Source organism: Nomascus leucogenys, chromosome 13 (genome assembly GCF_006542625.1).
Source record: "Nomascus leucogenys isolate Asia chromosome 13, Asia_NLE_v1, whole genome shotgun sequence".
NCBI lineage: Eukaryota > Metazoa > Chordata > Mammalia > Primates > Hylobatidae > Nomascus > Nomascus leucogenys.
This window is the reverse complement of record NC_044393.1, coordinates 40594873-40620421: the sequence shown is the minus strand read 5'-3', so window position 1 is coordinate 40620421 and position 25549 is coordinate 40594873. Positions and strand designations below refer to the sequence as shown.

The following is a 25549-nucleotide window of genomic DNA, read 5'->3' as shown; positions in this document are numbered from 1 at the left end:
TCTTTCTCCCTCCTTCTCCTTCTCCCTCTCTCTCTCTCTGCCTTTGACAGACACATGCACGCGCGCACACACACACACACCCCACCACTGCCGCCATCACAAAAAAAACACAGAATGTTATCACTGTAGATTAAACTCATTTAGTAACTAACCTATGCTAAGGAATGTTCTGAGTAGTGTTGCAGTCTGTGGTTCTTTCTCTCTTAGTTTATTTTCTATTTAATAGTGCATTTCTCCAATTCTAGGATGCACAATTCTTTCTTTTCACTTGTTCCTGTTTCTGAAATTCTGAAAGAGTGATGCGCCTCACAGTCAGGGGCTTCTGACCCTTGATGGAGTCCAACGAGGCTTTTCCCTGAGCATGCTTTTATGTATATAGGTAAATCTAAATGAATACTGACTGAATAAAGAAAAAACACTAACAAAATATGGTAGTGCTTATATATGTTTAATATATAATTTTATATGTTTTTATATCTTACATAATAGTATATGTATACTATATATAATTTAAAATAAAGCCAACAATAGTACTACAGTACTAAATTGGTAGATTGTAATCAGAATTAATATGTTTGAGGTTCTTATATTTTCCAGAAAGTGAAGAACTAACTTACATCAAATTCCAGTAAGTTCAGGCCGGGTGCGGTGGCTCACGCCTATAATCCCAGCACTTTGGGAGGCTGAAGCAGGCGGATCACTTAACCTCAAGAGTTTGGTCAGCCTGGGAAACATGGCGAAACCCTATTTCTACTAAAAATACAAAAATTAGCTGGGCGTTGTGGTATGAGCCTGTAATCCCAGCTGCTCAGGAGGCTGAGGCAGGAGAATCACTTGAACCAGGGAGCCACAGGTTGCAGTGAGCTGAGATCACGCCAGTGCACTCCAGCCTGTGTAACAAGAGAGAAACTCTGTCTCAAAAAAAAAAAAAAAAATTCCAGTAAGTTCAAGGTACTATACTTGTGCCTTTGTATACTTGTACCTAATGATGTTGGCTTGTACACCAACATTGTTACTTCTTATTTTTTTGAGAAAAGTCCTTTTTTATTGTAGTAAATACATATAACATAAAATATACCATTTTATTCCTTTTTAAATGTACAATTCAGTGGCACTAAATCCATGCACGTTGCTGTGCAGCCATCACCACCGTCCATCTGCAGAACTTACCATCATCCTAAACCGAGACCTTGTCCCCATTAAGCAGTAACTGTCCGTTCCCTCTCTTCTGCAGCCCCTGCAGCTGTGTTCTGTCTGTGAGTGTGACTACTCTAGGTACCTCATATAAGTGGAATCATACAGTATTTGACCTTTTGTGACTGGCATATTTCACTTAGCATATTGTCTTCAAGGGTCATCCATGCTGTAACACTGAGGAAAATTTGCTTTATTTTGAAGGCTGACTAATAATCCAGGGTAGCATATGCCATATTTTGCATATTCATTCCTCTGTCAATGGGCGTTTTCATTGTTTCCACCTTCTGACTACTTCTGCATCATGATGCTATGCACTTCAGTGTCCCCAAATCTGTGTTGGAGTCACTGCTTTCAACTTTTTTTTAAGAGACAGGGCCTTACTCTGCTGTCCAGGCTGGAGTACAGTGACACAATCACACCTGCTTTCCATTTTGGGGAGTGTATACTCAGCAGTGGAATGGCTGCTGTATGGTAACTCAGTGTTGAATCTTTGAGGACTCACCGTCTTGTCTTCCACAGTGGCCGCTCCATTTGACATTTCCACTGGCAACGCACAGGGTTCCAGTTTCTCCACAATAATATGAATTTTAAAGGCTATTTTCATACGGTTATTCTGGCTAGGATAATAAAGGTATATTTAAAAATTAAGTAGCACCTTGCCAGGCACAGTGGCTCACGCGTGTAATGCTAGCACTTTGGGAGACCGAGGAGGGCAGATCCCCTGAGGTCAGGAGTTCGAGACCAGCCTGGCCAACAGGGCAAAACTCTGTCTCTACTAAAAATACAAAAAAATTAGCTGGGTGTGGTGGCGCATGGCTGTAATCCCAGCTACTCAGGAGGCTGACGCAGGAGAATCACTTGAACCCAGGAGGCAGAGGTTGTAGTGAGCCAAGATCGTACCAGTGCACTCCAGCATGGGTGAAAAAGCAAGACTCCCTCTCAAAAAAAAAAAAAAAAAAAAAAAAAAAAAAAAAAAAAAAAATTAAGTAATACCCCAAAATAGTAATGAAAGTTACAAACCTTTCCCCTTGGCCCCTAACATATCACATCATTTGCCCAGACACTCCTCAAAGGCAGCTCCTGCCCACCTTCCTCTTTTGACTGTTATTACCGTACCCTGACAGCTGTGTTCATCCTGTTCTATCTTTTTTTCTTTTTGGAGATGGAGTCTTGCTCTGTTGTCAAGGTTAGAGTGCAGTGGCATGATCATAGCTCACTGCAGCCTCAAACCCCTGGGCTCAAGTGATCCTCCGGCATCAGCCTCAGCTTCCCGCCTTAGTCTCCCACTTGTAGCTAGGACTATAGGTGCATATGCCTGGCCAGCTTTAAAAATTTTTTGTAGAGATGGGGTCTCATTATGTTGCCCAAGCTGGTCTCCAACTCCTAGCTCCAAGCGATCCTCCCACCTCTGCCTCCCAGTGTGCTGGGATTACAGGCATGAGCCCATGTACCTGGCCGCATCAAGTTATTTCTTGATCCGTTAGCTTTAAATTCTACCAGTGGACTCCCTGCTTTGAAAGGATGGAGATTAGTTCACTTAAGGTTAGAATTTAGTTCACTTACACTACTGCCCATCTCCTCCCCACTTCTCCCAACTTCTTAGTGATGTATTATTTTGAGTCCTTCCCTTGGTTACTGTTGTATTCATCTCCTCACTCTGTGGTATGAGGCTGTGGTTCGCATGCTTACCCACACTGCTTCTCTCTTCCCCATTGGCCTTCTGTGTTAGTCCATTTTGTGTTGCTGTAAGGGAATACCAGAGGCTGGGGCATTTGTAAAGAAAAGAGGCTTATTTGGCTCGTGGTTCTGTAGGCTGTACGAGCATGGTGCCAGCATCTGCTTGGCTTCTGGGGAAGCTTCAGGAAGCTTTTAATCATGGCAGAAGGGGAAGTGGCAGCCAACATGTCACCTGGTGAGAGGGAGCAAGAGAGAGAAGTCAGGGTGTTTTAAACAAGCAGCTCGCATGTAAACTAACAGAGCAAGAACTCACACCTTGCCACAAGGATGGCACCAAGCCCTTCATGAGGAATTCACCCCCATGACCCACACACCTCCTGTTAGGCCTGCCTTCAACACTGGTGATCACATTTCAATACAAGATTTGGAGGGGACACACATCCAAACTGTATCACTTTCCTATTGAGGTTGGCTGTGTCTTCAATTGTACATGAGAATGAGTGAGTCTAGCTTACTGGCTGTGAGTCAGACCCTAAAGTCAGGCTTCCTGGCTGTGAAATCCAGCTCTGCAGCTTATAGGTGAAAGACCTTAAGCAGGTAGCTTCAGTTTTTTGATGCCTCAGTTTCCACATCTGCAAAAGGAAGGATAATAACTATACCTACGTAGTGGGGTTGTTATAAAAATTAAACAGGATAGTCCTTATTAAAAGTTTAGCACGATGCTTGAGATTTAAGAGAAGCTGAACTCTTCATCAAACTGATGATGATGACCTCAACAGCAATGATGACAACTTGGTCAGGGTGAGGCACCTTTAAATTCTGGTTTTCAGTTACGTTGGGTTTATATGTAGATTCTAAATGTTAAATTACTAAACATTTATTGTCATGGTTCTGTAAATGTTATAGCTATAAACCCAAGTTTTGGTAATAAGTTAATATTCCCTCTGTATTCAGCTCCTGAATCATAACCCCTGTGCCAGATAAAGGAAAATAATAGTGTCCAGGTCAAATGGATTCTGTCTTTTTAAATTCCACAGCTGTGTAAAATGACGGGAAATTTTGTTTTGCTTCATATTGGGACCGATGGAGTTCCTATACACCTATTCTGGCTGTGTGTGTTTTTTTGGAGTTTCTAAATGACATTCTTTTCACATTGAGGAAAGAAACCTGCGCCTTCCTCACGGCATCCATCTTAACTTCCAGCTGTGCATGCGCGCTGCCGTTCTTGCGCACAAAGATGGTCTTTGTGAAGCCCACGGGTGTTTGTTATAAATGGGACAGATTGCTGCTGGCCAGCTGCCATGCAGAGATTGCTTTTTATTCATTTAAGCTATTCACTGCTTTCCCCTTATCCTCTATTATCCACGTCCATGGTTTTCACTGCCATTTGTTTCTGGAGTAAATCTCTAAGTTACTTATTCAGACAGGCTGCTGTGAGATACATCTTCTGACTCTTGAAAATATTTATTGTCATCCTTGTTTTGTTTCCTTTTTTGTTTTTACTCATCCTTGGAGGAGTGCTTGGTAGAGTACATACTTAAAAGGTTTTTCTCTCAACTTCGATGGCGCTGTCCCGTTGCCTGTCCATGTGCATGGTTTTGATGAAAGGTCCTCTGCCAGCCCATGTTCCTGTGTCCTGTTGGCCACCTGCGGGCTCCAAACATGAATTCCTGGCCGCAGCTTCTGCCCACACTCCTTCTTCTCGCCTTTGGTTAGATTCCTCATCTACCACGCTTTAAAATTATTTATTTTGTTGGCCGGGCAGGGTGGCTCACGCCAGTAATCCCAGCACTTTGGGAGGCCGAGGCAGATAGATCACGAGGTCAGGAGATTGAGACCATCCTGGCTAACACGGTGAAACCCTGTCTCTACTAAAAATACAAAACATTAGCCGGGCGTGGTGGCGGGCGCCTGTAGTCCCAGCTACTCGGGAGGCTGAGGCAGGAGAATGGTGTGAACCCGGGAAGCGGAGCTTACAGTGAGCTGAGATCGCATCACTGCACTCCAGCCTGGGCGACAGAGCGAGACTCTGTCTCAAAAAAGAAAAAAAATTATCTTGTTAAGTATGATTTTTTCCATTTTCTCTTCCATTAAGATTCTTTTTGCTCTTTCACTAACATTTTAGCGGGGTCTTGGAGAGAGGGGAAGAGTGATGTGTGTCCACTTCTTCATCTAGCCCAGAAGCTGGCTCCCTGGCTCTCTCTTTACATAGCCTCATGACAGAGAGTTGTCTTTGCAGGGAAGAGACTTGGCCTTGTGGACCCTCTGTGTGGTATCTTTGCTTTCTGTTTCACTAGCTTCTGCTCTTACCTTATTAACACCTGTCATGTATTCTTTGTCTTTATTATTATTATTTTGGTGAATTTATTAATTTAGATGGGGGCTCATTAATTTTTAACCTTTTAAAAATAATATATGCATTTAAGGCTACATACTTCCCTCTTCTCCTGCATCTCTAGGTTTCAATAGTCTCTCAAAGATTCTGTCCTAAGTATTTTTATATTTTGTTATGATTCCTTTTTGATCAAATGGTTATTAAGAAAGCATTTCTTTTCCTTCATTTCTAAATGAACGTGGTTTTTATTAATTGTATCAACTTTTATATGAATTGCATTGTGGCTAAAGAAAGTGATCTGTAAGATACTAATTTTTTATACATACTTCTTCTTCATCGTCATCTTCTTTTTTTTTTTTTTTTTTTTGAGACAGAGTCTTACTCTGTCGCCCAAACTGGAGTGCAGTGGCACGATCTTAGTTCACTGCAACCTCCACCTCCTGGGTTCAAGCAATTCTCCACCTCCCGAGTAGCTGGAATTACAGGCACGCGCCACCATGCCTGGCTGATTTTTTATTTTTAGTAGAGAGGGGGTTTCACGATGTGGGCCAGGCTGGTCTGGAACTCCTGACCTCAGATGATCCATCCGCCTTGGCCTCCCAAAGTGCTGGGATTACAGGCGTGAGCCACCATGCCTAGCATACTTCATGGCCTAATACTTGATCAATTTTTGAAGGAAAGAAAGAGAGAGAAGAATGGAGAGACAGCGAGAGAGACAGAGAATGAGAGAGAAAGAGAACACGTGTTGTATGCCTAGAAGAATTTGTATTCTCTGTTGGATGCCAAGTTTTATACATGCATTTTTGATCAAAATTATTATTCAAATATTCCAGTTTTTCTTAATTTTGGCCTGTTTATTTCTCAGCATAATTGAGAGCATACTTTGCAGTCTCCTGTTGTGATGGTGAAGATATTACTTTATCCCCATAATTCTATAAATTTTGCTTTATGTAATGTGGTATAAATGGATTATGTACATATAATTTGAGAATTGTTGTATATGGTTAATTGGACCTCTCTCTATGTAACTGTGTTACTATATAATAATACTTTCTACTCCTTAATGTCTGTTTTGTATTCATTACACCGTGCCAGATTTCTTATTTGTTGCCTAGGATTTTCCTTGTATATATGTTGTTTTCCATCCTTTTACTTTTAGCGCTTCCATGTCCGTATGCTTTAGGTCTATCTCTTATAAATAACATATGTCTGGATATTATTTTAAATCCAAACTAACAATTTATTTTAATTGACAATTTAAATTAATTTGTACCTATTGTGAATACTGATATGTTTGGATCTGCTATTATCCTAGTTTTCTATTTAGAATTTGGCCGACTTTTTTTTATGTTTCATTTTTTTCTTACCTCTTTTTATTTGATTGAGGTTTTACTACTATTTTCAGTCTTACTCATGTACTTCTCTCTCCTGGTTTAGAATGATTAGAAATGTTTCCATTCATTTGGTAGTTATCCTTGACATTTGCCTATGTATATTTAAGTATAAAACTGAACATGTTAACATACTTCTGGAACATTGAAAGAATCTTAGAATCACTCACCTCCTGATTTACATGCTATTGTTTTCCTGTGTTTAGAGTTTTAAGAACAAATCTAATCAGCTTAAGGAGATTTTGGGCTGAGACAATAGGATTTTCTAGATATACAATCATGTCATCTGCAAACAGGGACAGCTTGACTTCCTCTTTTCCTAATTGAATACCCTTTATTTCCTTCTCCTGCCTGATTGCCCTGGCCAGAACTTCCAGCACTATGTTGAATAGGAGCGGTGAGAGAGGGCATCCATGTCTTGTGCCAGTTTTCCGAGGGAATGCTTCCAGTTTTTGCCCATTCAGTATGATATTGGCTGTGGGTTTGCCAAAATCTCCTTAAGCTGATTAGCAACTTCAGCAAAGTCTCAGGATACAAAATCAATGTACAAAAATCACAAGCATTCTTGTACACCAATCACAGACAAACAGAGAGCCAAATCATGAGTGAACTCCCATTCACAATTGCTTCAAAGAGAATAAAATACCTAGGAATCCAACTTACAAGGGATGTGAAGGATCTCTTCAAGGAGAACTACAAACCACTGCTCAATGAAATAAAAAAGGATACAAACAAATGGAAGAACATTCCATGCTCATGGGTTGGAAGAATCAATATCATGAAAATGGCCATACTGCCCAAAGTAATTTATAGATTCAATGCCATCCCCATCAAGCTACCAATGACTTTCTTCACAGAATTGGAAAAAACTACTTTAAAGTTCATATGGAACCAAAAAAGAGCCCGCATCGCCAAGTCAATCCTAAGCCAAAAGAACAAAGCTGGAGGCATCATGCTACCTGACTTCAAACTATACTACAAGGCTACAGTAACCAAAACAGCATGGTACTGGTACCAAAACAGAGATATAGATCAATGGAACAGAACAGAGCCCTCAGAAATGATGCCACATATCTACAACTATCTGATCTTTGACAAACCTGACAAAAACAAGAAATGGGGAAAGGATTCCCTATTTAATAAATGGTGCTGGGAAAACTGGCTAGCCATATGCAGAAAGCTGAAACTGGATCCCTTCCTTACACCTTATACAAAAATTAATTCAAGATGGATTAAAGACTTAAATGTTAGACCTAAAACCATTAAAATCCTACAAGAAAGGCCGGGCGCGGTGGCTCACGCTTGTAATCCCAGCACTTTGGGAGGCCGAGGCGGGCGGATCACAAGGTCAGGAGATCGAGACCATGGTGAAACCCCGTCTCTACTAAAAATACAAAAAAAAAAATTAGCCGGGCGTGGTGGCGGGCACCTGTAGTCCCAGCTACTCGGAGAGGCTGAGGCAGGAGAATGGCGTGAACCCGGGAGGAGGAGCTTGCAGTGAGCCGAGATTGCGCCACTGCACTCCAGCCTGGGTGACAGAGCGAGACTCCGTCTCAAAAAAAAAAAAATTCCTACAAGAAAACCTAGGCAATACCATTCAGGACATAGGCATGGGCAAGGACTTCATGTCTAAAACACCAAAAGCAATGGCAACAAAAGCCAAAATTGACAAATGGGATCTAATTAAACTAAAGAGCTTCTGCACAGCAAAAGAAACTACCATCAGAGTGAACAGGCAACCTACAGAATGGGAGAAAATTTTTGCAACCTACTCATCTGACAAAGGGCTAATATCCAGAATCTACAATGAACTCAAACAAATTTACAAGAAAAAAACAAACAACCCCATCAAAAAGTGGGCAAAGGACATGAACAGACACTTCTCAAAAGAAGACATTTATGCAGCCAAAAAGCACATGAAGAAATGCTCATCATCACTGGCCATCAGAGAAATGCAAATCAAAACCACAGTGAGATACCATCTCACACCAGTTAGAATGGCCATCATTAAAAAAGCAGGAAACAACAGGTGCTGGAGAGGGTGTGGAGAAATAGGAACACTTTTACACTGTTGGTGGGACTGTAAACTAGTTCAACCATTGTGGAAGTCAGTGTGGCGATTCCTCAGGGATCTAGAACTAGAAATACCATTTGACCCAGCCATCCCATTACTGGGTATATACCCAAAGGACTATAAATCATGCTGCTATAAAGACACATGCACACGTATGTTTATTGCGGCACTATCCACAATAGCAAAGAGTTGGAACCAACCCAAATGTCCAACAACGATAGACTGGATTAAGAAAATGTGGCACATATACACCATGGAATACTATGCAGCCATAAAAAATGATGAGTTCGTGTCCTTTGTAGGGACATGGATGAAACTGGAAAACATCATTCTCAGTAAACTATCGCAAGGACAAAAAACCAAACACCACATGTTCTCACTCGTAGGTGGGAATTGAACAATGAGAACTCATGGACACAGGAAGGGGAACATCACAGTCTGGGGACTGTTGTGGGGTGGGGGGAGGGGGGAGGGACAGCATTAGGAGATATACCTAATGCTAAATGACGAGTTAATGGGTGCAGGAAATCAACATGGCACATGGATACATATGTAACAAACCTGCGCATTGTGCACATGTACCCTAAAACCTAAAGTATAATAAAGAAAAAAAAATATATAAGGGATTTTAATCTTCTTTTCAAAAAAGGATAAAAAGAATATGTGAATGAAAACAAAAAAAAAATAAGTTATTGGATACCATTCTCTAATAAAACTAAAAAGTTGAAAGTAAAAAGAAAATAAAATGAACTCAACAAATTGGCTCATCAAGTATATAATTTAAGGGAAACCCAGAAAATGATGTGGAATATGTTTAAAGAATAGCCCATACTGGATAATAAAGCTTGTGATAGATATATACAATAAAATACAATAAATAAACAAATCTCCCATACACATGCCTGCAAACACACACACACACAACTAAGGATTCACAAAATATTTGATTTTATGCATATTTTGAATAAAACAAAAATTCTTATTAAAAAGTTGAAAGTTCTGCAAGTGAAAAGAGAAAGAAATAATAATAATAATGAATAAGAATAAAATATAGAGTGCTTATCTTGACTCTGTAACTAACATTTGCTTAATTATAAAAATAAGAATTCTATATTTAATGAAAAATTAAAATACTAATATTATTGTATAGAAAGAATAGAAATGGACAAGTGGGATTTATGTAGGAGGGCCAAAATATCACATATAAGAGGGAAGTGTCAATGGATAATGATTGAATTTGATTAAAGCAAGAAAGAGTACATAGGCAAATAAGTCAGATAGGTGAAAAAAAAAAAGAATCTAATGATTTACATTTATATATATAGATATGTAGATATAGATATATAGATATATATAGATATATAATCAGTGTTTGTTTGGATTTATAAGTATGTCGTGAGTTTGTGTGCTCATAAGTCCTTGCATTTCAGGTCATCACCCAGCATTATTTTTCTTCTTCCTAAAGTGCATCCTTTAGAATTCCTTTTAGTTTAAGTCTCCAAGTAGATTTTTTATTTATTTGCAAATGGATTTTTCACTTGGCTCTTGAAAGATAATTTCATTATGTCCAGTTCAAGGTTGAGAGTTAATATCTCTCAGTATATTGAAGATATTAGTCCTCCGTCTGTTTGCTTCCATTATTGCTTGATATGTGTCTTGCCATTCTATTTTTTGTTGCTATGTAGATTGTCCACTATTTTCCTTTGACTGCTTTTAAGACCTTTCCACTTAATCTTCAGCAGTTTCATATAATGTGTCAATGTGGTATTTCCTGGATCAGTGAATTTGTGTTTCCCATCAGTGCTGAACATTTCATAGGTAGTGTCCTTTGAGGTGCGGCTTCTCTCCCAGGCGTTCTTTCTCCATTTCCCAGACTCCCATTAGAAGAGACTGATCTTTCTCATTCTACCTGCCAGGCTCTTTGCTGCCCATTGCAGTTTCTTATCTTTTTTTCTGTTCGTGAGGCATTTGGGGTAATTTTCTCAGATCTGTCTTCTGGATTACATTTTTTTTTTCTTAGCTGTGTCTATTCTGCTGTTTAGATTCCAAATCTTCTGTTGTGTTTTTTACGTCAACAAAAATATTTTTTGCTTTTTGAAATTCACGCGTTTCATTTTTCTATTTATTCTGGTAGTCACTTGTCACTTGCTCCTTCTTGTGTTTTATTTATGTAAGTATTTCACGAACAATTGTTCTATGGCTAACTCTCCCCCTCAAGCCCTTTTATACAGGCACTAATAATCCTATGGGTGAGGACTTAATCACCTCCAAGGGCTCCACCTCTTAATGCCATCACATCTGAAATTTAGTTCCCACATATTAATTGCAAAGGGACACATGCATCCAAACCATTAGCAGTGCTCATTTCCCTCCCTTGAATCCCAAACTCAGGTTGCTTTCTGAGACTATCCATGGGCATTTTCTAGGCCTGTTTTTAACATACATTATCCTAGAGGACATTTGCATTTGCTTCTGCCAAGAATCACAGTGGTGGATTCCCAGCCCCAAACACTACAAACTAAGTGTTCAACTGTGTTTTTCAAGACACATTAAGAGTGTGAAATCTCAGAGAGAGTGTGAGTGCAGGCTTGTGGTTAGAAATTCTCAGAGAAGAAGCCCCTCTGGCCCTCCTCCAAAGAAAAAAAAGCAGTTTTACCCAAAATAATTTTAGAGATGAGAATGCTTTCAAGGCTTTCTCTTTCTCTCCTTCAGTGGGTGGGGAGGAAGACGTCTTGGCTGAGTCTGTGTCCACATTCACAATCTTATCACTTAAATCTTTGGTCACATGGGAGCCTCTGCATCTCTAAACCATGGACTGTGTGTGTGGGAGGGCATCAGTGGTGCTGATGGTAATGATGACAATGGTACTGGTGACATTACTTGTACCAACAGTGATGTTATTGTTAGTAGTAGTAGTGGTGGTGATATAATGGTGGTTGTGGGTCTGATTTCTGGTAGTGATGGTGGTGGCGGTGGTGGTGGTATGGAAGGGATGATGGCTAGGAATCAGTAAAGTTTTTCTGTAAAGAGTCAGATAATATTTTAGGCTTCATGGACAATATGGTCTCTGTCACAACTGCTCAACTCTTCCCTTGTTGGGAAGAAGAAGCCATAGACATATGTGCATGAATGGTTGTGGGTGTAGTCCAATAAAACTTTATTTATGGACACTGACATTTGAATTTCACATAATTTTTGTGTGTCATGGAATATTCCTATTTTCTTCAACCACTTAAAAATGTGAAAACCATTCTTAGCTTGTGGGCTGTACAAACGCAGGTGTTAGATGTATTTGTCCTGTGGCCTTGGTTTTTCAAATCCTGGCAGTAGTGTCAGCAGTGGGGATGATGGTGGTAATGGTGATGGTACTCCTATTGACAGTGTCAGTGGTGGGGATGGTGACAGTGGTACTCCTGCTGATGGTGTCAGTGGTGGGGATGATGGTGGTGATGGTGGTGAAGATGATGGTAGTACTCCTGGTGATGGTATCAATGGTGGGGATAATGATAGTGATGGTGTCAGTGTTGGGAATAATGATGGTGATGGCAGTGGTGATGGTGTCAATGGTGGGGATAATGATGGTGATGGTCGTGGTGATGGTGGTAATACCCCTGGTGATGGTTTCAGTGGTGGAGATGATGACATTGATGGTGGTTGTGATGGTAGTACTCCCGGTGATGGTGTCAGTGGTGGGGATGGTGATGGTGGTGGTGATGGTGGTACTCCCGGTGATGGTGTCAGTGGTGGGGATGGTGATGGTGGTGGTGATGGTGGTACTCCTGGTGATGGTGTCAGTGGTGGGGATGGTGATGTGGTGGTGATGGTGGTATTCCCGGTGATGGGTCAGTGGTGGGGATGGTGATGGTGGTGGTGATGGTAGTACTCCCGTGATGGCGTCAGTGGTGGGGATGGTGATGGTGGTTGTGATGGTAGTACTCCCGGTGATGGCGTCAGTGGTGGGGATGGTGATGGTGGTTGTGATGGTAGTACTCCCGGTGATGGCGTCAGTGGTGGGGATGGTGATGGTGGTGGTGATGGTAGTACTCCTGGTGATGGTGTCAGTGGTGGGGAGAGTGGTGGTGATGATGGTAGTACCCCTGGTGGTGGTGATTATTGCAATGGCTATGTCAGTGATGCTGATTGTGATGGTGATTGAAGTTCTTGAGGTGTTGGCGTAGTGAAGGTAGTGATGGTTATGGTGGTGATGGTGGAGATAATGGAGATGGTGGTCATGGTGAGGGTGGTGGAGTTGGTAATGGTGGACATGGCAGTGTCACAGGGGAAGAAGCTTCCTCCCTCCACATTATCCTTAAAAATGAAGCGGAGACTTACAAAGCTAAAGGGAGTTGGCACAACTTTTAAAAGCAGCAATGGTCTGAATCTGCAGGTTTTCTTGTTTCCAAAATCACATCATATCTGCTATATGTGTCTGACTGCTTATAAATCAGATTTGGAGTTCCTGTGGACTGGACCCAGTGGTGCTGTGCTATGACAAAGTATCACTCACCAGCAGAAGTTTGGGTTGGCTTTGTGTACAGGAAGTCCCAGGCCACCAAAAACGATACATAGGATGATGTGGCATTTTGCAATTGTAATTTGCCATTTAAATGCTAAATAGTAATAACTGATCTGGTCTCAAATGTTTCATTAACTCTCTCCACTGCCAAATAACAGGCTTTTCTTTGTGTTTGTGCTGAAGGCAAATTTTAATTGTTTTAATGAGGGTTTGCAAGCAGCTCTTTTCTCTCTACACTTGGGCCTTGGTGAATTACACATATCATTCGCCTAGCAGTAGGGAAGTTTTACTATTTACACAAAAGGCTTCTAAGAGTGTTAGGGTTTGGGAAAGACCCAGCACCTGGTGTCCTCCTAATGCCTTGCCAAATTGAGCTGTGTAAGAAGGGTCAGGAGCAGCCATACCTGTCAAACATGCCAAACACTCTGGCTAAATGAAACTGCAATTAGTTTTGTGGGCAGTTTTGTTTGTTTGTTTTGGGGGTTTTATTTTATTTTATTTTTATTTTTTTGGACACGGAGTCTTGTCTGTCGCCCAGGCTGCAGAGCAGTGGTGCAATCTCTACTCACTGCAACTTCTGCCTCCTGAGTTCAAGCGATTCTCCTGCCTCAGGCTCCTGAGTAGCTGGGACTACAGGCACATGCCACCATGCCCAGCTATTTTTTTTGTATTTGAGTAGAGACGGGGTTTCATCGTGTTGACCAGGCTGGTCTTGAACTTCTGAGCTCAGGCAGTCCCCCTGTCTCAGCCTCCCAAAGTGCTAGGATTACAGGTGTGAGCCACCGTGCCTGGCCTGCAATTAGTTTTATTTTCTCCTTCAGTTGCATAGGTAGCTGACTTCATTCTGTTACTACTTGGAGAGGCTGCTACACAGATGGTCTTATATGTTAAATATGACTGATACTGCACAATATAATCGGCATTTGAGGTTTCTAATTAGCAACACAGGGATGGACATGGAATACTATGTTGTGAAGTTCCTTCCACTCTGTACAGTAACAAATCATAAACCAACAGTGCAGATCTTTAAGTCATTCTGTGAAAGGAGTAGGTATGTTTAAGAAAGGGAGATGGGTGGGTGGTAGGGTGGGTGAGACATAGACTTTTGAAAGAAATCTAGACTTATTCACAGGTTCAGAAAAAAAAGGAAAACTAATAAGAGAAAGTTCTGATACTCCAGTTTTTCTGTATTTCTTTATTCATGCATTTGTTTGAAAATAATTGCACTTGCAATACTTGTTCCCAAAACATTCACTGGATTTTTTTCTAGCCAGTTCCTCAGAGCAAAACCATCTATTAAACATTAGAGACAAGTTTGAAAAAAAAATGCTACCTGTAATGAGTAATCCTAATTTCTTCATGGATAGGTCCATGTATAACTCTGTCACTTTTACAATGCATAATTCCCCCTGGAGCAGGCTGGCCTTCTTCACAGAAGGTGTGTATTGTGCGTGCTACACGCAGGTTGAGCATGAAATTGCTCAGATCCCATTTCTGGTGGGGAAGGTGGCTTCTGCGTGTGCTGGTTTATTCTGCTGGGACACTTGGCATGCAAAAGCATCTGCTGGGGACTGAGTTTTTCTATCTCACAGTGAGTAAGCAGGCCCAGCCTGCAGCATTTTCTTCCATCGGTGGCTAACAGAGGCTGCCTCCAGTGGGATTTGTCTGGTCCATCTAATGTTTCTGAGACCCTGTCTGTGCTTCCTGAACATCTACTATGTTGTCACTTTGCATTCCAGGCCATACACAAAATGCCATTCCCTCACCCCGGAGGTACTGTACCACTGAGGGCTTTGTTTTTAAGGTAGTTTTATTCTCACTATATACCTGCCAGAAAAAGAACACACTGTCTTATCAACCATTCAGCCAAAGAGCTGTAATCATAATTAGCCCCGTATTATACAAGAGCTAAAGGATAGCAACCATTTCCCCCCAAACTGAAAGCGCAGTGAAGGTAAACACAATGCAGTGCTTCCGTACCGTGGAATATGAGCCCACCATGAAAAGAAATGACCTCAAACACATCATGCCAGGTGAAAGAAGGCAGTCATGAGAGGCCACCTAGTGTATGATTCCAGTTACATGAAATGTCCAGAATAGGCAAATTCATAGAGACAGAAAGTAGATCAGTGTTTGCCAGGGGCTGGGGAAAGGAACTGCATCATGGGCATGGGGTGACAGGAATGTTCTGGAATCAGATAGTGATGAGGGTTGCACTGCACAACTTTGTGAATATACTAAATCTCACTCAATTATACATCTTTAAATTTGGATGAATTTCATGGCATGCAAATGATATTTCAGTAAAACAATTATTTTAAAAAATGAATGAAAATACTAATTAAAGTTAAAGAAAGCAACAGAGTTGGGATTTTCCTGCACCCCCAGCCTTTCAGCGGGGAGCATCCATGTGCGGCCCCACAGCCTGAGCTGTTTCCGCAGCTTTCCAACAGAGACCTGGGGTCTTCTGCTCCATGAGGACTGTAAGGCTTAGAAACGCCTGGGCTCTATCTCCACCTATTTCTCTTCGTATCTTTTCTATCTGCATTTAGATCAACCACTGTTAGGGTTTAGGACCTTGTGGAATCCAAAAGACACGACCAGGGCACATCCTGGAGGTTGCTGGAGCAGTCACTTTCTTGGGAAAGGGTTGGGGGTCTGAGTCTTCCTTCTCCTGGGCCTCAGAAGCCAGGAAAGCTAACTGTTCCCCAGCACATGGGAGAGAATCCGTCTTTTAGGGGCAGGCTTAGATTACTCCACCTTCTGAGACTGCTCTGGAGGACCAGAATGGCAGTGAGCCCTGAGGAGTTATTCTCCGGGGAACTGAGGGACACCGAGACATGCTTTTCCTGCAATCAGGCAGCTTTTACGCTTGCAGAATTAACTGTCCTGGCCTGTTTCTAATTTTTGTTGTAAGACGTGTTGTCCACATAGGCACATTACCTTCCTCCTTGCAGGCTGGGAGGCCTTCCAGCTCTTTCTGGTGGTTTCTGCTTGGATCTGTGCAGGCAGATATTTACCCCCTTCTCCAGCTCTGACCACAGAAACAAACTGCAATCATCTAGTAATATTACGGAGCTGTGGGTTTACAGACATACAAGTTGACCTGCTTAGTTTTCTTGTCCATACAGAAGTTGTGATAACACCTCGCAGGCTTGTTGACAATAGTCTGATGCCTTGGGTTTGTCCCCGAGAAACAAGCCTGGGGATGAGAATTTGGGAGAGGAGGGGATCCCAGGAAACACCAGTCGAGGACCAGGGAGGGAAGGCCATAGACAAATGCTGTGTTATACAGCAAGTTGATCTCTGGGGGGCGCTAGGGAAGTGTGAAACACCAGCTTCTGAGCTGTCCCACCCCAGGACAAAGGTGCTGGGTGCTGATCCATCAGCTTCTCACTGTTGCTGGCTGAGGCTGCACCAGGCACCATAGCCCCTTTGGCCTGGCCTGACCTGTATGTGAGCCGTGATGGCACCATCAGTCCCTGGGATGATGGGAGCCAGGGCACGGAGTGGGGCACCCACGGATTCAGCCCCTATGTTAGTCCATTTTGCATGGCTATAAAGGAATACCTAAGCCTGGATGATTTATTTTTAAAGGAAGTTTGTTTGGGCTCATGGTTCTGCAGGCTGTACAGGCACGGCACTGGCATCTGCTCAGCTTCTGGTGAGGCCTCAGGAGGTTTTTTTTCATGGCAGAAGATGAAGGGAAGCAGGCACATCACAAGGCAAAGGGGGAGCAAGAGAAAGAGGAGGGGGTCCCAGTCTCTTTTCAGAAACCAGCTCTTACGAGAGCTTCTTACCCTAGGGAGGGCACCTCGTTCCCGGCCCCACCTCCAACACTAGGGATCACATTTCAACCTAAGATTTGGAACCCACAAACATCCAAACTGTATCAGTTCCTGATTGATGTGACTTTGTCATCATGCCTTTCCCTAATCCTAGGGCCTAAGCTAGAAGCAGGGGGCCCCCTCCTCACAGCCTCCACCCCTCCCCTCCCTCGTCAGGCACTCAGGGAAGCCCCAGGAGCCTGTAGATCCCACCTGGACTCCTGAGGTTGTCAGCACAAGCTCCAGGGCTCCTGCCTGGCCAGGCCTGTGCCCTCCCTCTCTTCTTTTCTGAGCCTCTGCACAGGTCCCTCTGCTGGCCTTTGCCTCAGGGCCCAGTGCGCTGGGCAGGGATTTCCCCCAGCCGAAACACTGCCCCTCAGTCTGGCCCTGGCTAACTCCTCACCCCGTTCAGGGCTTGCCGTCAGCGGGTCTTCACAGGAGATTGTGCCCTGTGTTTGTTCCCTCAAGGCAGCTTTGTCTCTCTCACTGGTCACACGTCGGTGCTCATTCAAAAAATTGTCTTTCTCCTGTGCTGCGTGCAGGGTCCCTGCTGGTGGTCACCTAGGTCCCCAGCTACACCCGTGCACTCAACACACTACACACTGCCTGCACAAGGTAGGTACTCACTAAGTGCCTGTCAGGTGGATGCATGGAAGTACCTGCCACATGCTCGTGGCGTGGTAGGGGCTGGACACAGAGTGGCTTCCTTTCTTCCCTGGGTTTGAGGGAGGGAGTTCTGTTTTGAAACTTTTATTGGTGACATTGCATTAGGACTTGAGGCCACCTCTGCTCTGAAGAGCTGGCTTTTGTCCAGGTGGAGTATTTTGTCACCAACCCCTGGATGTTTTTCACTTGCATTGAGGGATGATTGTCACTTGGTTTGGGGGGTGGTGTTTGCTGGTTTAGGTTTAGGAAGCTTCCAACACGCAGAGCCATAAGAAAACAGTAACTCTTTACATGTTATGATCTTGGTTTCAGTAGGCCATTACCTTGAGTTAAGACAGGGATGAGATGGGAACCGTTGCCAGTTCTGAAGCAGGACTGTAGTCATTTGCTGATGTAATCTGCTGGCTTGTGTGCAGACACCTCCTGGTGAGAGCATAGGAGTAGCTCTTCATGTCAAAGGGAAGTTGTGGGAAATTGCTTGATGAAAATCCAAACCTCATCACTAAACGTACAGCAGTGTGCTTTCCTCCTAAGTACTACTGAATTTCTGGCTAGAATAGTTCCTTCCTAAATGGAAGATTTATTTATAAATCAAGAAAAGCTACTAGCATTCAATAACTTAGTCCAAGATAGACGGGCTTTTAAATTACACATCTCTCTAGGTGTCAACCTTAATCATAAACAGAGAGAAGCTCTCTAAAAGAAAAGATGTTTATCTGGGCATAAAGTTTTGCAATGGGAACACACATGCCATAGTAAACTGTGTGCACATTCAGGGAGGTAAAAGAAGACAAAGGTTTTTCATGAAAAAAAAAGGTGAAGATTGCACAATTGTTTTGAAATAATTATCCTTGGCTATAAAGATTAATAACAAGGGTGGCACCACTCTGAGGCTGGGTGGGCAGTTGCTGGGCAGATGTCCTCGCAGAAGTGTTTTTTGTTTAAAATGCTGTGGGTTTTGTAGTTTTGTTTTGTTATTAAGCATACAAGCATGAGAACCCTCTCTTCATGGTCTCCCCTGGCTCTATTTGTCAGGGCTTTCTTAACGTTACTGACTCCATTTTGATTCTGACAACTTTCACTGGGGTACTGACTTAAACAAGTAATTTTTCCTCATTGATGGAGAGTCCTGTTCTGTTTTCATCAGTGAAGTTCTTGACACACATGTTTTAGGATTCATTTGTGACTGGTATTGGCAAAACATCACTTAGTTATTCATCAAGTGCTAGTGGAACAGATGAATGGTACAGGAAGCATCATCAGAACTGCAAGGATGATTGAGATCATGGCTGTGATGGGAGAGCCTGCAGTGCAGCTGCGATGCCTTGTCCCCAGCAGAACCAGAGGGGCGTGGCCATGCTGTCATCCAGGCCTGAGCTGGGCAGCGTGGGAGCCCGGATGACCAACTCTGCTCCAAAAACAGGTGATGTCTGAGTGTGGCCACGGGTGAAATTCCTGGGGACCCACATCCCTGTGGGTGTCAGCGCACTCAAAGGCCAATTCAGAATGGACCTTTGTCTCCAGAGGCAGGGAGAAGTTGGGCATCCTGAGTCTTGCTGTGTTCCTCAAACACTCTCCAAGCAAGAAAGGCCCCGCTGAATGCATCAGTGCCACCCTACTCAGGAGACCTGGCTCCCTGGATCAACTCCTTCAAGGCACTAAGAAGCACGTCTGTCTGGCTGGGAGCTCTCCCTGGGCATATTGGAGATAGCCTCAGGCCCCACAGCCACCTCTGTGTTAGAAACTGAGTGTGCCCTTCCTAAATATCCTCCGGGCTATGCCTGCTTACTCAGGTGAGCCAAGCGGAACAGCCTTCCACACACAGCCTGGAGGAGTGGCTGTACCTGAGAGGGACAAGTGAGAGCCCCAGCGCACTTTCATTCATCACTCCTACTGCCAGCACGGTCTCAGGCCCCCCATGTCACCCAGGGCGGACCCTGTGGTCTGAGCTGCTGAATGTGGAGTCCTCCAGCTGTGGGATGAGGCTACACATTTTGCCTCTTCATGACCCATTTTTCACATAAAATACACAAAGCAGGGAACCATCACTGGGGCTGTCTTGGGTCATGGACCCCAAAGTTTCCTGGAGGGCATCACACCCTTTTTACTGCCCGAAAGCCCTTTGAGCAGTAGAGGACCACCACGTCTGTCAGTTGTCCACACCACCGGGGCTTATTGTGCTTCTCCTTGTACCCATTCCTCATGCTGTTCACACATCCATCTGCCTGAACTGCCTCTATGATGATCACATCCCACTGAAGCCTTTCTTCCACATGCCGATTGCTTCCTATGAGCCCCTACATGAGACCCGCCCCTCCTAACTTTATCTCCCTGGCCTCCTCCTCTGCTTCCCAAACACTACCTGTGCTGTTCCCTCTGCCTGGAACATCTCCCCTGCACAGCTTAACCTGTTGATTTCTTCAAACCTCTCTATTACAGAAAATTTCAAACACACATGAAAGGAGAGAGGATTCTATAATGAATCATGTGCACCCATCAACCAACTTTGGTGGTCAGCCCACAGCCAGTCTTGTTTTCTCAGTATGGGATACACTTCTACTTCAGTGATCAGCCCACAGCCAGTCTTGTTTTCTCAGTATGGGATACACTTCTACTTCAGTGATCAGTCCACAGCCAGTCTTGTTTTCCCTGTAAGGTATACAGCAGACCTTCATTCATCACTCCTGCTGCCAGTCTTGTTTTCTCGGTATGGTATACACTCCTCCTTCAGTGATCAGAGATGGTCAGAGATGACCCCAGGTAATGGCTGTCAGATGGGGCTCCAGATGGCAGTGCTGGTGGGTTCATCGGGAATCCCTGCTGTCCTGCCTCCCCTGAGACAGAGAGGTCACTGGCAAGATGAAAGAGGGATGCCTGATGCTAGAGCCTCATGAGGCTGGAAATGTACTTGAGGGGGCACACTTTGGGAGGTGTTTCTGCCGTCACCTGTGGTTCCTTGACATCCTAGGATGTGAAGGAGGAGGAGGAATTCCAGATGAGAATTCCAATTGAGATGATCAGTGGTCAGCCCACAGTCTTGTTTTCTCAGTTTGGTGTGCACTTCTCCTTCCTATCCAGATGATTTTAAACAAGTCCCAGACAGTGTATCTTTTATTTCATCTGTAAATACTTTAGCATGAATCTCCACATAGATAGCTCTTCTTTTTATGTTTTATTTTAGTTCAGTTTGAGTTTTTCTAATTTTTTTAATGTTCGCATAAAATTTACCATCTTAACAATTTTCAAGTGTACAGTTCAGTGGTATTAAGTACATTTATAGTGTGTAACCATCACCACCATCTATCCACCATCTATCTCTAGATCCCTTTTCATTCCATGCCTATTAAATAATAACTCCTCACACCACTCCCATCCCCTGGAAACCACACTTTTGATGACTCTAAGTACCTCATATTGATGGAATCATACATCGTATGTCTTTATGTGACTAGCTTATTTCACTTAGAGTAATGTCCTCAAGGTCCATCTATGCTGTGGCCTATGTGAGAACTCCCTTCCTTTTTTAAAGCTGAGCAATACTCCATTAAATGTAGATAGCACGTTTTGCTTATCCATTCATCCACAGACACTTGAGATGCTTTCACATTTCAACTGTTACGAATAATGCTGCTATGAACATGGCATGCAAGTATCTCCTCGAGACCCTGTTTTCAACTCCTTTTGGTATATATCCAGAAGTGGAATTTCTGGACCATAAGGTAATTCTGTTTTTAATTATTTGAGGAACTGCCATAGTGTTTTCCAAAGCGACTGCACCGTTTTTCATTCCCACCAGCAGTGCACAAGGATTCCAATTTTTTTCACATCCTCATCAACACTGTTATTTTCCGTTATTGTTTTTTTTTTAACAGTAGCCATCCCAGTGAGTATGAGGTCATATCTCATATGTAGTTTTGATTTTCATTTCCCGTTATGAGTGATGTTGAGCATCTTTTCATGGGCTTATTGGCCATCTGTATATCTTCTTTGGAGAAATGTCTATTCAAGTCCTTTGCCAGTTTTTGAATCAGATTATTTTTTGTTGTTGAGTTTTAGCCATTCTCTATATATCCTGGGTATTAATTCCTTATTAGATATATGATTTGCAAATGTTTTCTCCCATTCTGTGGCTTACTTTCTTACTCTGTTGATATTATCTATTGATGCACAAAAATTTCTAAATTGTTATGAAGTCCAAGTTGGTTTTTCTTTTGTTGCCTCTGCCTTTGGTGTCACATCCAAGAAATCATTGACAAGTCCAATGTCATGAAGCTTTTGCCCTGTTTTCTTCTAAGAGTTTTATGGTTTTAGATTTTGCATTTAGGTGATTGATTTCTTTGGGATTGGTTTTTGAATATGATGTTAGGTAAGGGTTCAACTTCATTCTTTTGCATGCGGATGTCCCATTTTTTAGCACCATTTGTTGAAAAAAAAAAAGTCCTTTCCCTATTGAATGGTGTTGGCACCCTTGTCAAAAATCATTTGATTGTATAAGCAAGGGTTTATTTCTGGGCTATTTTATTCACTTGGTCTATATATGTGTATTTATGCCATATCACACTGTTTTGATTCTAGTGCCATTGTAGTAAGTCTTAAAATCAGGAGGTGTGAGTACTCCTACTTTGTTCTAAGTCCAGCCTGAGCTCTTTGAGATTCCATATGAATGTTAGAATGGGTTTTTCTGTTTCTGCAGACAACATCATTGGGATTTTGCTACCAATCACACTGAATCTATAGATAACTTTGGATAGTATTGACATCCTAGCAATATTAAGGTTCCCAATGCATGAATATGGAATGTCTTCCCATTTATTCATGTCTTCTTTAATTTTTTTCAGCAGTTTTTTTTTTTTTTTTTTTTGAGATGGAGTCTTGCTCTGTCACCCAGGCTGGAGTCCAGTGGCACAATCTCAGCTCACTGCAACCTCTGTCTCCTGTTTTCAAGAAATTCTTCTGCCTCAGCCTCATGAGTAGCTGGGATTACAGGCACCCGCCACCACGCCCAGCTAATTTTTGTATTTTTGGTAGAGATAGGGTTTCACCATGTTGTTGGCCAGGCTGATTTCGAACTCCTGACCTCAAGTGATCCACCCACTTCAGCCTCCCAAAGTACTGAGATTACAGACATGACCCACCACGCCCCGCCTCAGCAATGTTTTGATGACTCCATTGTACAAGTCCTTCACCTCGTTGGTTCAATTAATTCTGAAGTATTGTGTCCTTTTTGATGCTATTGTAAATGAATTTTAAAAAATTTCTTTTCAGATTCTTCATTGTTAGTATATAGAAATGCAGCTGAGATTTGTGTATTAACTTTGTATCCTGCTACTTTGCTAACTTCATTTATTAGTTCTAACAGATTTTTTTTGTGGAATCTTTAGGGTTTTCTATATATGAGATCATACTTCTTCCTTTCCAATTAAGTGCCTTTTATTTCTTTTTCTTGCCTAATTTCTCTGGCTACAACTTTTAGTACAGTGTTCAATAAAAGTGGGAAAAATGGGCATCTTTGCCTTGTTCTTGATGTTACAGGTGCTTTCACCATTGAATATGATGTTCACTGTGGATTTTTCAATATAGCTTTTATTTTATTGAGGTAATTTATTTCTATTCCTAGTTCGTTTCATGTTTTTATCATGAAAGGGAAAAGCTTTTCCAGAAACACTTAGTAGAAAAGCATTAAATTCTTTTTCTGTGTCAATAGAGATAATCATGTATTTTTTGTCTTTCATTCTGTTAATGTGGTATACTACAATGATTGATTTTCATGATTTTAACCCACCTTGTGCTCCAGAAACAAATCTCACTTGATCATGGTATATGATTCCTTTAATATGCTACTTAATTCAGTTTAGTAGTATTTTGTTGGGAGTTTTACATTAGTGTTCATAAGGGATATGAGTTTGTAATGTTTCTATGGTGTCTTATGTGGCTTTGGTGTCAGGGTAATGCTGACCTCATGGAATGACTTAGTAAGTGCTCACTTCTCTTCAGTTTTTTTGGAAAAGTTTGAGAAGGACTGGTATTAGTTCTTTAAATGTTTGCTACAATTCACCACCAAAGCCATTTTGTGGAAAAATTGCCATAAAACCCCAAAACTCTTTGACTAAGACATAAAAAATCAGAGCTGAAAGGGACCTGAAAGCTTTCCTTGCTCAATCACCCCATTAATAATTCCACTTTCATAAGCCACTTGCCCACAGTCAGATATTTAGTAGCAAAACTAGGGCTGAATCCCTGGCCTCCTGACTCTTAGTAAAGTGTTCTTTATACCGTGACAGTCTCCAAGTGAAAAAATATATGTGTGTTTATGTAGAATATAAAATTTGTATAGAATATGTTGTATACCTACTTTCTGACTTACATTTTTCTTTCACAACCCCTCAATTTTCCCACTCACCTGATATTCACCCCAACTCATGGTAAGCTGTGCATGTTAGTAACTACTCAGGAGAGTTCTTACAATAGTGATACAGCAAGAGACTAAGAACTAGGGACTCAAATGCAAGGCCACAGAGGCCCCTCTTCATCCCATCTCCTCCTCCAGCTGCCTTCCTCTATAAAGAAGCAGGTGGACCATGGTTGGCCAGTGATGCATTTAAGGTGGCTTCCTCTGCCAAACTCAAAATCAGACTCCAAGTCTTATAAGATGACGACACGGGGAACTCAGTGGTTGATGCAGCCCAGAAAGTGTTTGGTCAAGAGAAGGGAGCATCCTTGACGTAGCAGAGACTGCTTATGCAGAAATAAAGAGTCAGGTAGGAGGCTTTCATCTCTGTAGCTACTGGTTCTGAGTATCATCGACTGAGAAAAAAATAAATAAAAAATCCCACAACAGTTATAAAGGGAATTGGAAGAACAGTAGCACTGTCCTGGGGCAAGACTCCAGAGTGCATTGCTACAGAGCAATGTGGACAACCCTAGATGGCAGCCTCATTAGAGGCATTCTCTCTCCTCCCATCAACCCAGTTTCATCTCTGAGCGGATGAACCCAGGCCCAGGGAAAGGCTCTGAGCAGGTAGGAGTGGGTACCAGCAAACATGGAAGGAAATGAGCTAATGGGAATTATGAAGCAAAGGCAATATATATGACAAACCAGTCTGTGCTGAAAGAGATATTGAAGGATGCAGAAATGACAAAATAAAATTCCGCTAATTTTGATCCCTTTCATTCATACTTAGTCATAATTTATGATACTCAAAGTTGAAAAAATTCACTTCAATAAGAAAAAAGTTGTTCTTTTAAAAAAATAAATTGTTTGATATAATTTGAGTACATTTTAAAATTTAGTAAATAATCAGTTGTAAAATCAACTTGTTCAGCAGGCCAAAACGTGCACTGTACACTGTAGCCCAGCACTCCTCAGCTTTAATGTGCAGACTCATCAGCTGGGATCGTGTTAAAATGCAGATTCTGGTTTAGTAGGTGCAGGTGCTACTCAAGATTCTGCATTTCCAGCAAGCTCCCAGCTGATGCTGATGCTGCTGGTTCTCAGCAAATTCTGAGTGGCCAACTATAGAGAGCACCCTAGGAGACCCAGCTGTGCCTCTCTCAAGATGTCTCAGTAGCAGATTCGTGTTTGGGACTTGACACCTCAAGATCATCACTAAGTAGAGATTATTGCAGTCACATAATTTCCTGCTTGAATGAACAGCCATGTACCTGGGAAGAGCTAATCCCCATTACAGATTTACAGTTCTGTTTTCCTATGGACTTGTCGGATGCTAATGTGATTGGGTTTACCCGTGGGTTTCAGGATGTCTGCTAGCAATCAAAGGTTCCTCTAGGCTGCAAGGGAGCCAATTCCTGCAGTCTCCTTCATTTGGAAGCAGAGACTTTATAGAGATTCAGGTAATCAATTTCTGC

General features: G+C 42.3%; 1 protein-coding gene across 5 annotated transcripts in view; it reads left to right on the top strand.

Annotated features, from left to right (window-relative positions):
• SYNDIG1 (synapse differentiation inducing 1) overlaps positions 1–25549 on the top strand; it is a 201092-nt gene that overhangs the window by 50359 nt on the left and 125184 nt on the right. The window lies entirely within an intron of this gene.